This window comes from Pagrus major, chromosome 1, assembly GCF_040436345.1.
Source record: "Pagrus major chromosome 1, Pma_NU_1.0".
In the NCBI taxonomy this organism is placed as follows: domain Eukaryota; kingdom Metazoa; phylum Chordata; class Actinopteri; order Spariformes; family Sparidae; genus Pagrus; species Pagrus major.
Window position 1 is genome coordinate 24244944 of NC_133215.1, and position 13135 is coordinate 24258078.

General features: G+C 41.3%; 1 non-coding gene across 1 annotated transcript; it reads right to left on the reverse strand.

Annotated features, from left to right (window-relative positions):
• Positions 1 to 3184: 3184 nt before the first annotated feature.
• On the reverse strand, positions 3185 to 3257 carry trnar-ccg (transfer RNA arginine (anticodon CCG)). The gene has a single exon. It is a non-coding gene; the product is annotated as a tRNA-Arg (tRNA).
• Between the last annotated feature and the right edge of the window lie 9878 nt (positions 3258 to 13135).

The window sequence follows — 13135 nt, forward strand, 5'->3', positions numbered from 1 at the left end:
ACACATACACACACACTGTCGCTGTTGTCCTCCAACTGTCCACCATCACTACAGTATAATTTTGTTTATTTTTTTGTGTGCGTTTGATTTATACTCTCTTGGTTTTTAGGACAGTAGTTGGCCATTTTTGCTCTTGACCCAAATGTACTGTACGATTGTTTCGAGGTTGAGTATGAGCAAAAATATTCCCCTCTCCCGGTGTAGCTTCACATCTCTCTTTCTTTATAAATCCCTGACCACCCCATGAGGCAATGAGAAAGTTGAGTTTTCCAAATCTGCATTAAACTATTATGATTTTAACAACATTTCGTTCTGCGCCTCTGTGGACACTTTGCACTTTTAATAGCACAGTATTCAAACAGCCAGGTGGTAATCTGGCACCACGTACTGTTCCGTCCCTTTGTGCAATGTGATCTGATCTTATTGTTGTTTGTTCAGTCTTTGTTAGTCTCACAACAGGAGCTCAAAGTGTTGTTTTTTTCTTTAATTGTCCACATGTCAGCATGTGGCCTCATTCCAAGTAATGAGTTACCACGAGTGTGTGCCAAAAGAGAAAAAGTTACTAGTTTATGCCTCGTGCCACTGCAGTGAACACACTGTGAATACACTGTGAATACACTGATGGTGTGGCAACCTATGAAACACACAAACAATTACAATGAAGGCCATTCGAAAACCGCATTAGCATTTTATACCAAAATATGTATGGCAGAGCTCCACAGGGACTGCATGCCATTCAAAAAGGGCAAATTAACATAGCACTGCTGTCACATGAAAACACAGCTGTGGTTCTGTTTTTCTTGCTCTCTTCATAAATTCAGGCATCTATTTTAGAATATTTTGACGTAAATACAATTGTAACATATATGAAATTGATAATTTACAGAAAGGATAAAGATTTTGGAGCTAAAAACCTTTTGTAGTACCAGTACGGTGGGCAGCAGTCCACCCTTACACACCAAAACACTGTACCAGTGAAGTGCATGAGCCTAAAGAAATCACTCCTTACTCTGGTCTAAAGTTAGGGCGACGCAACTCGTGACATTTTCTCAGCCCAGACGGGAGGTGGAGGGGATGGTGTGTCACAATGAAGCAGAGAAGGTGCACCAAATACCGGACACGGCAGGCAGGAAGTGCAATTCATGAAGCTGATTCTCAAACACAGCAGACGAGGAACAGGCATACATGAAGAAACATCACGAAAACACAACAGATGACTCGACAAAGATCAAACTAAAGACTGGAAATGTATACAATCTAAATTAACGAGGGGGGTGAGGTGCAGGTGGAGAGAGGTGAAGAAAACAGGTGAGGGTAATAAGTGGAAAAACACTAAAAACAGGGGGGAAGGAGCTGATGGGGGGGGACACTGGGAACAAGGCTGGGCTAATGATGGAGATGCAAAGGGGGTGTGGAGGGAGAGTAGACGGGAGGAACACAGGGAACAGGTTGGGCAAATAGACAGGTACAAGACAGGTGTGGAGGGAAAATCCGGTTAATGAGGAGCACAAGAAAACAGGAGGGAAAACAGAACACTGGAAACAGGACGAAAGACACCACAAAAACCTAGAAAACACATATACAATGAAATTAAAATGACAGGACCATGAAATCGTAGTGGAGTTGCAAGCAAGGGAGCACAGCATTTCAACTTTTGTAAGCCGACACCAGTGGCTATTTTTAGGGAGCCCTTGAGACAATTTCCAGCTGTGTTTGTGACGACCACAAAACATGTATTTTAAGCCCAGACCGGATCTTTTCCCAACTGGGTTAGTATTTCTAGTTCACCTCCCTCTATTTGTGCAAATGGCCATTGTGGAAATACTTACCTGCATCAGATCTGCTGAATCTGTTGCCCCGGGACAAAGAGGAGCTGATATTGAAATACAGCACACTATTGGATGCTGAACTTCTGCCTGACGGCGCTGCTGCAGTCAAATGAAAGGTGGATTATGTCACAGGACAGCATCTTAGTACTGCTGTGCCATTTCTGGAGGCAGGCTGTAGCAAAAAGGCAGCGATTTAGGTGTCTGCATCAGTAGATCCTCGGTGAATGGGTTTTTGAAATCCTTTTGAAATCCTTTTGAATGCTGCATTCTAAGTTACCTGCCATTAGTGGCATAGCATTAGACCTATTTTCTGGATTGGAACCTGAGTGCTTGAATTGTCTGTGATATTTCTGCTAATACTAGTCTCTTTAATCTTATTTTTCCATAAACAAAGGGTAAAAAGTGTACAGTCTCTCATTTAGCAGTCACCTCTGTACATAAAGGACAGTTGTGCTGACAAAGCCAGCTGTCTCACCACATGGCCCCTATACCACCTCTGATTCATGAAGTATCAGCTGCCGAGGATATATAAGGGACATGTATCAAATCCCGTTCATTGTGATGTAATATGCAAGCCAGCAAAATGTCAGCTGAAAGCCACGGGGACACGGGCACTTTGAAGCTTTGAATTGTCTGAAGTACACGGAGAAAGATTATTCAGAGGATGAACCACGTGTGCAGCGGCAGCCAAAAACATCCTTTGAGGTCTGATGCGTGGAAAAACCGTTAATCACACAATCATACATTAACACACAGCTGACTATCACAACCGTAGGACCAGCGAGGGACCAAAAATGTTGAAAATTATTTCTGTGCACATTTACACAGAAATGCCTCAATTAGAATGAACTACTTTATGTAATTTCAAAGGTGGAATATTGTCCCTAAATGCTCCATCGTATTATTTTACATACATTCTTTGTACGCATGCTCACTCAGTAGTGTCTGTAAACTTCATCTGTGTACATGTTGTCTAATAACTGCAGGAGAAAGAAGAAATGTTCTTCAATAGAAAGCAAAGCAGGCCGGACATGCAAAGCGAAATGCAAAAACGTTTGGTCACGCCTGCTTTAGTCACCACAAACATGGATGGAGACGTCCTAACTTCTGTCAAAGTTTCACCAGTTTTTAGTCACAACAAACAAATCTTAATTGTCTCAAGGGCTCCTGAAAAGTATCCAGTGGTGACACACTTACAGATGTTGAAGCACTGTGGTCACTTGTCAAATAAAAGCCTTTAGTTTCACACGTAGATACAGCCAGAGGACTGGCAGCCTGCTCAAATTCTGCTTTTGATCTATGTTGTTGCATTTGTTCACATCATCAGTGGATTACTTTAATATATGAACATCATATAACCCAGGTGGGACTCGAACCCACAATCCCCAGCTCCGGAGGCTGATGCCTTATCCATTAGGCCACTGGGTCTATTTTCCCCTTCATTGTCTGTCAATTCATCCGTACCATTGTCCACTGCAATTAATTAACGTTCTGCTGCCTGATCTGTCTTTCACATAACACATTTTAGGCAACGACTATTTGCTTTCTGAGACACTGTTTTAACAGTAGATAATTTACAAGTTCTGTTCTTCAAATGAACCCTCCCCATGGCTGACTAGGGGAACACACTGCATTGATCTTTGCTCCTCTGCTCGTGAAGATAATTTCACAAATGTCCTTGAAGCCGAGCTGAGAGGGTTAAACTCAACATCCTTGCTTAACCGTATGTACGTCCCTGCTCTCATCCTGTTCCCTTGCAGACAAAGGATTCATACATCACCCCTTGGTGCTTGTGTGATCCACTTTACTTTTTTAGAAAAATCAGAAGCAACTTTTGTGGTTCTTGATCTGAAAATGTGACTCAACACTATGCAATTTTAAAAATATGTGGTGTGATGTGATGTTATAGTAGTGAAAACGATTTAACGTGAGCATTTCAACCTCTCTGTGATGGTGACGTGATGTCCTGTTGATGACTATAAAATTTCAAATGTCTTTGTCTCTAACGCAGAGGCAGAGTATTAATATTTTAAATTACAGATTACAATATTAATGATTTCACAGCAGCTGCTTTAAAGCTGTATTGTCAACAACGTTTCCTCTTCACTGTGGGTCATATTCCTCCATGTGAAGGGCACACTGGCCTCTGTCAGGCCATTCTGTGAAGTCAGAGGGGAGGAGTCGTTAGCTTTGGATATTAGTCGGCTGTCCATCATCCCTGCTGCACTCTGAGGTCCCCAGAGACACTGAAAGAGGGAAAAGCAGGAGGCAAAGGGAGGAAAAGAAGGAGGGAGGGGAGGCGAAGGGATTGCATGTAATTGTGTGTTTGTGTGTGTGTGTGTGTGCGAGTGTGTGTGTGTCCATCAACCCGTAGAGGACCTCTGAAGTCCCAGACAGAGGGAGGTGTGTACTGCTGCAATGCGTAAAGGCATCACAGCTTCACGGCTTCATGCAGGGAGCAGACTGACTGACTGAAAGGCTGAATAAGTGACTGACCGACTGACTTGCTGGCTGGCTGACTGACTGACTGACTGACTCAAGGATTTACAGTGCGCTATATAAATGCCATACGACTGAATAGCTCGCAGAATAATTGAATACCGAGCTGACTTTATGGGCTTTTCAGGTAAGTCCCACATCTTCCAACCACCACAGGTGATGCCATCGTGCATGTCGACATGAGAATTAACTGTGCACGGATAAAACTAGAATAACACAGTGACCTGGTGTGTATTTAATATTAAACCATTAAATTGAGCCATCTGATGAGAAAGAATGATTATTGCCACATTTATGTTAGTTCATCCTTAACTTTACAGTACATTTATTGCTCCTCAAAGCAATCCAAGGCCCAATGCCATTTCCAGTATTTACCCCTACCCTTCATTTTCGAGTGCCCCCTTGCCCCTCAGAACAGAGTTACAGGAGGAAGTGATTGCAATCTCCCCCTATGAAGTAGGACAACCCTACAAGATCCTCATATATCATCAGTTGACATCGATGACTTTTACGTAAACAGGCACGACCGGACATTTCGTCTTCAGCTGTAGCGATTTCTCTTGTGTTACTTAATTCATTCACAACTTCACGCTTTAATCAAGCCATCAAATAAAACAAAACATTGCCTTGCCACTATAGTGATTTTTAACACTGTGCTCCTACTTTCCTAATTTCGCTGGACTATAGCTAAATTTCAAACATCTTGTGCCATCGAAGGGGGGATTGCAATATTGAAATCTGTAAAAATGTTGAACTGTCATGCTCAAACAATGTAACGTTAGCTAGCTAGCTAGTTAGCTACCAAGATATCAGAAAACTAGTAGTGGTTGCTTTATGCTCGTCATTAAGAAAAGGACAATAATACATTGAAACATAGCCTTAACACTTAGCCCTAATACCCCTCTATCCCAACAACCCCAGGTAGAAAAGCACAAAACAGAGGGGTAGGGCTAAGAAGAAGGAGCAAGGGGTGTAATTGATGTTTGAGAATTGTGATTCCAGTCATTCCTCTTCTCTTACTCTCATACCTGCAAATTTACTTGGAACATCGTGGTGTCCCAACGCAAAACTGCACTCAGTGAAGCGTTGTGTCCTTTTCTACACTGTCAGTCAAAGCTGCTGAAGGGAATGACAGACAACATCTCCTGTGTAGTCATTTATTCTCATTTAGATGCATTAAGCTGATAACATTTTGAAATAATGGAAGATATTTTTCACATCTGAGACAGCTGTATTCCATCACCACCAAGTTTTGCTACATAAGATTTAGCTTTTTGTCATCATAAAGCGTGAAAGGTTTTTGTGTGTGGACATTTTTGCAAAGGATTCTTTCATTTAAATGGGTTTTGTTCGTGTGTATTCATCATGTTCATTGTGACGTCACCAACACTTGCACACTCCAGACAGTTTGGAGTAAATGTCCAAACTAATTTCAAGGAAAAGTCCAGTCTTAGTTGTACAGAAGTCCATTTCAGCCAGTTAAAGAAAAAGAAAATCACAGAAACTTAGCCTTGATGAAAGAAAAAAATATTACCACAGTAAATTATCATTTCAAGGTCCAAATAAAAATTATAAGACTGAATTTTCATATCATAATTTTAACTTTTTATTTCATAATAATGACTTTCTAATCTCGTAATTTCAACTTTTTCATCTCAAAATGTATTACTTTTTATCTCTTAATTTCTGCTTTTTATTTCTTAGCTTAGTTTTCCTCATATTTTTTAATTTTGTTAACTGCTTTGGCCTCCGTGTACCTGTCACAGAGACTGTTTCTCTAAATTCTTAACTGGGGAATGAGTCAGACATTATTGTCTTTGGAAAGATTTTATCCATCCCAGGTCTACAGATACTGTCATAACCTTACACAGCGGCATACAGACTTTTCGCTCAATTCAATATTAGAATCACAGGTTTTCGCTTAAGTGTGATATCAGAGGTTGCCATATTGCGGTGTCAAAAGATCACTCGCTCCCTGAGGTCCAACAGCAGGCCGAAGAGGTGGTGAAGGAAGCATCTCAGTGTGAAGACTGGAAACACTCCAGAGTGAAGAGACGATGCTTGCTTGTGTTTTTAAAACACATACAAGTGAGATGTTACTGTATATGCTTAGCTAGATTTCCTTACTTTGCCTTAATAAGTGGGACAGGAAGGAAAGGAAGGGCACAGCTTAAGGAGCTTGAGTCATAGCACGGTTACAGTGCAGCAGGTATGTCTGTGCCGTCTGTCGATGGAAAAACACAACCAGGGCTGGACCTCTCTCTAAATGCAGGTGCTCCAGACTCAAAGCAAGTTTGTGTCCTCACTGTAACCCCAGTGGTCCAGTCACTGGATTGTACTGTCCACACATTTTGACTGCAGGGTATGAGCAGTACTAATTCTCTCCCTGCCTTCACTCTCCCCTGTATCTTCCCCCTGTACCTGTCTGAAATAGGAATAAAATACTGCAGGAGGCTGGGCCCCCCACTCTCCTCTACAAAAACACTTGGAAAGCATCCAGAGCGGAGCGCATCGTGCCCTAGAAAGCTTGTGCAGTAGAACTGTCACGGAGCAATGCAGGGAAGAGAGGAACGTGACAGGACGGTGGGAGCTGGATTCACGCCCACCACACAAGCAAATATGAGCATGAAGGTAGTGCAGTGGACGGCAGCAGCAGTGATTTTGATTTCTCTGACTTGATTTAAGATACAGTTTTTGTATAAAACCTGCAGCCTTGAAACAGATGGGACTGCTCTGCTCTAGTAACCCAAAGTAGCTGACAAAAAAAGCTACTGTGACTGATAAACAGATTAAACTCACTCCTCTATACCCATCTGAAGGAAGACTAAAGACACACATTTTAAGAACTCATGTAATCTGTCCCTAGATGCACTTATTTCCCTGAATATAGCTCTAATAATTCTTTCACAGAGACATGATGGCAGTTTTATTGGACACAATAAAATGCAGAGGCAGACTGAACAATCAACTGGCTCTCTTCAATCTTCACACAAATAGACTGTACATGTTCCAATTCTTCCCATTAACCTCTGTGTAGAGCAGATCCATTGTCAGGCGACCTTTGTTGTCATAGTAGCAAAAACAAACACGCTTTTAATGTTGCGCTGTAAAGAATTTCACCTTTTTTTTACAGTGTATCTACTGTAATTTATTTTTTATTGCATATTACTGTATACTGGATTACACTATACTGCATTAACTGTTGTTTTACCTGCAAAGGATGAATATTAAACAGTATTTTATAATTATTAGGAGATACTGTAGATAGTGTTGTAAAGCCACAGTAAATTTACAGCAATTCATTACAGTGTGGAGGTGGTCACAGAGGGACAGCTCCCAACTCCAGCACTCTCTGTGACGACTCAATTGATGAAAAAATGCGAGAAATGAGAAAAGAAAAGAGAAAAGAAAGAGGAAAAGAGCGCTTACACTTTAAGTGTTAAGTCGTGTTATTTGTACTTGGCTGGAACAATAATTCACATGATCAGTGGTTTTGACACACAGCTTTAACTAGCTCAAATGACAAAATTGTGTCACAAATTTAAAATTACGTTTTGTCAAATTGCAAGCTATCTAAGCTCGCTCAGCTGTGAATGCTTACTTTAGCTTATCGTCATAGGGTGATACACTCCTGTCACACACCCCCCATTGAGTAACAAAGGAAGCATGGAGAGTTGGACCTGGCCCAAAGAGTCGTGTTCGCCTGCAGAGACAAACTGCACTGGAGGCAGTTTCCTGCAGAGCACCTCTGACAGGTCGGCCCTGTCCAAACAGATGCTCCTTTGAGGTAAACGAGCAGAGGTGATTGTCGTTTGCACACAAGGTGCTGAACAGATCAAGGTTGTCTGCGCTTTTATTCCACAAGAGGAAAAACAATTTTGTACAATCAGTGATAAAAGCGAAAAGCGTGAAAATAAGACACATCTTGTGATATTGTTGCGAGGTTTGTTGACATTAAATCTGTCCTATTAGAGGGAAGGTTTGGTGTTCTGTTAATTCTGCAGAGCAACTGGAAGCTTGGCAGCAAAAAGGAAAGATGACTTTTAGCTTTTGAGCCCAAATCTTATCTTTCATGGCTATTGGATGGAGACAAATGAGACAGGACTTTTTTTTTCACCTAAAATAAAAGCACACTTAAAGTGTCCAACCTGGTTTTGTCTGAACTGATGGTGGAGTAGACAAGCTGGACAGACTGCAGAGCTGAACAGACTTCTGATTTAGGTGAGAAAAGAAAACGTAGAAGAGCCAGCCTGGAGAGTGATGCATGAGATATGAGACCCACCACCGCCAGCTTTTAGAGTGCTTCTCCGTGTTTGTGTATGTGTTTGTGTCTGTGTGTGTATGTGTATGTGTGTGTGCATCTAAGCGTATATGAATATGAGTGTGTGTGTGTGTGTGCCCTGACCAAGGGAGCATCAAAGAAAGAGCCAACAAGTTTAGAAAGAGCACAGAAAAGAGACACAGGAAAGTGTGTGTGTGTGTTTGTGTGTCTGTGTGTGTGTGTGTGTGTGTTTGTGTGCGCGCGTACGTTTGTTGGCTGTTCTGTGAAGTCATCCTAATTAATAGCCGAGAGTGTTTGGCTGAAAGCGGTGTTCCTTAAATTAGAAAACCCTCTGTTGTCCAACTTGGCGGGATAAACTAGTCACATTAGCACCCATATTCCTGAGACTCATTATAATGAGATGTTAAATATCTTTGCAGAGTGCTTTCATAAACAAAATGATACAAATTACTATTCATGAAAAGAATACGCAACAATGAAAATGTTATTTTATAAGGTTATTATTTACAACAAACTGGATCTATCTATCTATCTATCTATCTATCTATCTATCTATCTATCTATCTATCTATCTATCTATCTATCCATCTATCCATCTATCTATCTATCTATACCTGAAGGCTCTTATATATCAGTGAAAAGGAGGCTCTGGATCAGCAATACACATAATGGGCACAGGTAACTGTGTCTGTGTGTGTGTGTGTGTGTGTGTGTGTGTGTGTGTGTGCTGCTGATTAACGTAGACCTCGGTGCAGTGATCAATATTCAGCGGGTCACAGTTAGTGGCTTCATGAGGCGCAACCATCCCAGGGCCTTTTCATCCCTTGGTGATAAAGATTGCGCTGACAGAGCAGTCTTGCAGTAACCACCAATGGCTCGTGTCCAATGAGAAAGGGTGTGTCAATGTGTGCCCATGTGTGTGTGATGTGTGTGTGTGTGTGTGTGTCCCATATGTCCATTGCCATAGGATGAAAGAGAGGGAGTGAGCGAGCAAGGAAAAGCATTTGATTTCTTGCCGTATTGAGCGCTGAAGCTATGACTATGACTATTCTCTCATCTTTTAGTTTACAGTTATGTCGGCTGGCAAACATACGATGGTGAAGATTTAGTGAGGTGTGGTTGGATGGAGGCACCATTTTGATGTAATAAACAGTGATGCAATCGGGAACTTAAGGGAGGATTCCTGTATGTTCAAAGCCCTTTTTGAGCCCTATATTTACATGTTTTGTTGTGAAAATGAATCATACTTACCAAAAGGTTTGGAGGCGTCCGGTAGATTGCCTCAGCAGGCAGCAATGACACGGCTGCAATGTAAACCTCTGGGGCAACTACTGCGTTGTCTATTCTTCTTCTATACTATACCAAGGCAGACTTTTTGATTTTCCCTCCTTCTGGTGTTTCCCTGTGGTGTTACCGTTGGCACTGCTGCTGCAAAGACAGTGTTAGCAATATGGCTACTGCTAACTGCCTGTCTACCGTCCAAAGAAAAGAACAACGGTAAAAATCACAATTTAAACTACAAACCCTTATCTCAGTGCTATGGAAATGTAAGTAATACATCCAGTTGTATTAAGTGAGATTTTAATTTATTATTTTTACTTGAAATTTAGTATTTTTGTCTTGCGTTCTTACTACTTTTACTAAAATGATCTTTATATTTCCTCCACTGCTGGGGCTGGCAGATGGTCAAACATGGTGATTGAATAGACGGATGGAAAAATCACTTCTGTGCTTCTTCGCTCTGGATGTATGTTGGACCCTGGGGAAACAAGAAATGGCAGGTTTTATGGGGAGAGAAACACTCACTACCAAAAATACCAACAATGATTGGGACTATAATAGCTTTGAGGTAGCAATCTGAAAATAACCTTTTGTGTTGGTGCCGCTATCGCAAAGGCAGCTGCATTTTCCTCGGAGTAGCAACTACCACCAACACAGGACAAAACATGAGTTTATTCATTCATTTAGTTGTAAAGGAGACCTGAAGGCAGATAGAAATGGTACCAGTCAGCCTTCATTTTTTTCCCATGAGATTTCTTGCCCGGTGCAGACAGCATAGTGAAAGCAAGGTTTATAGGGAACCAATCTAAACGCTGCTGGTGTCATGACTCTAAAGCCTTTTATTCCTTCATAATGATACATCAAAACAAAAAACGTGTCTATTGCCGGCTTAAATGTGTTAAAAACACAATATTGTGGACAGATGAGAACATGCCGAGGAGACTCCCTCCGTCTCTCCTTAGTAACTCCCTTCTTCCAGAAGACAATGATTCAGTGTTTATTGATTATGTTTTGTGTCTCATCCTGTAGACGCACCCACACACAGAAACACACACTCACACGCAAACACACACAAACTGCTGATAGCACGCTTTCCAGTGCAGCGGAGATCTGCGAATACATTACATGTACTCTCGGAGGGGTCCATGCATATTTGATGACTATAAAAAGGTAAGGCTGGGGGAGAGTTATGATGGCCCTCTTGCTCGTTCTCAGTACAGTACACTCTCTACCTGAGAAAACTGTGCATCATTATTTCTAACAGCCCACAAATTTTAATTACAAACAGCACAGTGAGAATTTTCCCGTTTCCCTGGCCGAAAAACACATTTACGACAAAACAAGCAGCAGCCATTACGTTCCTTGGTCATCCAGCAAAGATGGTTAAACAAGTCATTCATGTCAGCAGTTTTGCTTAACACCCTTTGGCTATACTTGTCTGTTCTTATAATTTCTTCCTGCTCTTATTTAAAGTTTCAACCTCAAACAACTACAGGTGAACTACTGTGTCAGTGTTTCATCTATTTAACGAATCTGTCCAGACTGAAAGCTTTTTCTCCTGCTCTGTATTACTCTGTCTGCTCCGGCTGAAAACGCCCATACAGCCTCTCCCTGCTTTACATGTGACTTTGCAGATATGATGTGTGCCCTTGAAAGAGACCTTGGCTTGCATTGCAGTCATGGCAATGAGAGCAGCACTCTGGTCACACTGCTGCCCCCCTGTGGACAACATGTAGGAGTACATCGAGTTCTTTGCATGGTATGATGGTAATACAGTTTGTTCATATGGGTGGAGGGAATTCCCTGAGAGATGATGTTGTAAATTATAAATCATCAGTTATTGGCTCGAGGTATGCTGGTATACAAGCTGTTTAAACTGTCCACTCTGCAATGAAAAACTGTCTCTGAATGAGGAATTGATGTACAAAATACTATTAATGGTAATACAGATGGCATCCTTCAATAAAGAAGTGAAACACACACTGGGTTGGTTTTTAAACAGCCAGTTTCATATCTTCATAACTGTCCTGGTCTGATACTAGAACTAGAAAACACTATGTAAGCCTAAAAAAATAAGATGGAGTCAGACATGTACATGGGAAGTGGGGGTGCTGAGGGGGCTGCAGCACTCCCCAAAAACTCAGCTCAACAACTCACAAAGTTGAGAGATTTTATAAGGGTGTCTGGGGAATTTTCTGTCTTTTATATTGGTATTTTTAAACGTTTACTAACTTGTGGTACAAAATATTTTGTGCTGTACATCCTTTATGCATGTGGCCAATTACATACTAAACATTCAGCCACAAAATGAACAGTATTGTGATTTTTTCATAGCATTGATTCTTGGAGAATGGCAGCATCTGAAGTCTCTCTACAGCAAAACTCCCCACTGAAAAACAGCTTACTAAAAATGTCATTGTGTAACATACTTTACTCATAGCAGCAAAACACCCAAATGCCAAACTGCTCCAAAGGGACAAAAACGTTGCTATCTGCGGTCTGTCTTACTTTGCTTTGTATTGTGAAACTTGATCAGTTTTCCCCTGAGGGATCATTAAAGTTTCTTTTCTCTTCTAAATTTAATTAATCTAATACTGAAAGCAGTCGCCGCCCATTCTATGCCAGGGTCGCAGAGTTGCTGTTCACGTCTAAAAATGTCTGATAGTAATTCTGAGTTAGCAGTTTTTATACTTGACCCATCTGATAATCAAATGTGATAATGAACATGTGTGCATCTCCTGATGAGAAGAAGATTCTGAGGAAGGAACAAAATCACCATTTCTCCTTTAGAAAAAAGAATGTTTGAATGTCAGTGTTTCCTTTTATTGCCAATTGCTTTCAGTTTCCCTCCTCATTATCCCTTCATCAATAATGCAGCAGGAACAGTGTTAAAGAAAGTGGAGACCAAAGAAAAAAGAGAGGACAGTACATTAAAAGGAAGGCAGATAAAGCTGTTGCTGAGCAGTTAACAATTGATAATCTGTGTGTCTGGATGGGATTTTGTTTATCTGCTGTGCTTGTTTGCTGTTGTCGTTGTGCTCTTGTTCAGGCAGGGAAATTCTGCGCTCCTGGTTCTTATCTCACACAGCTGCTGTGATAAGGTGCTCTCTGCACCCAAACCTGCTGGTTAAAAAAAACCTACAACCGGGGGATTCTTTATCCTGCTGCAATGTTCAGGTGTGTGTCTGCATGTGAGAACGAGGAAGAAAGAGAAATGCCTTGTGGGTATTCTGCATCACATGAG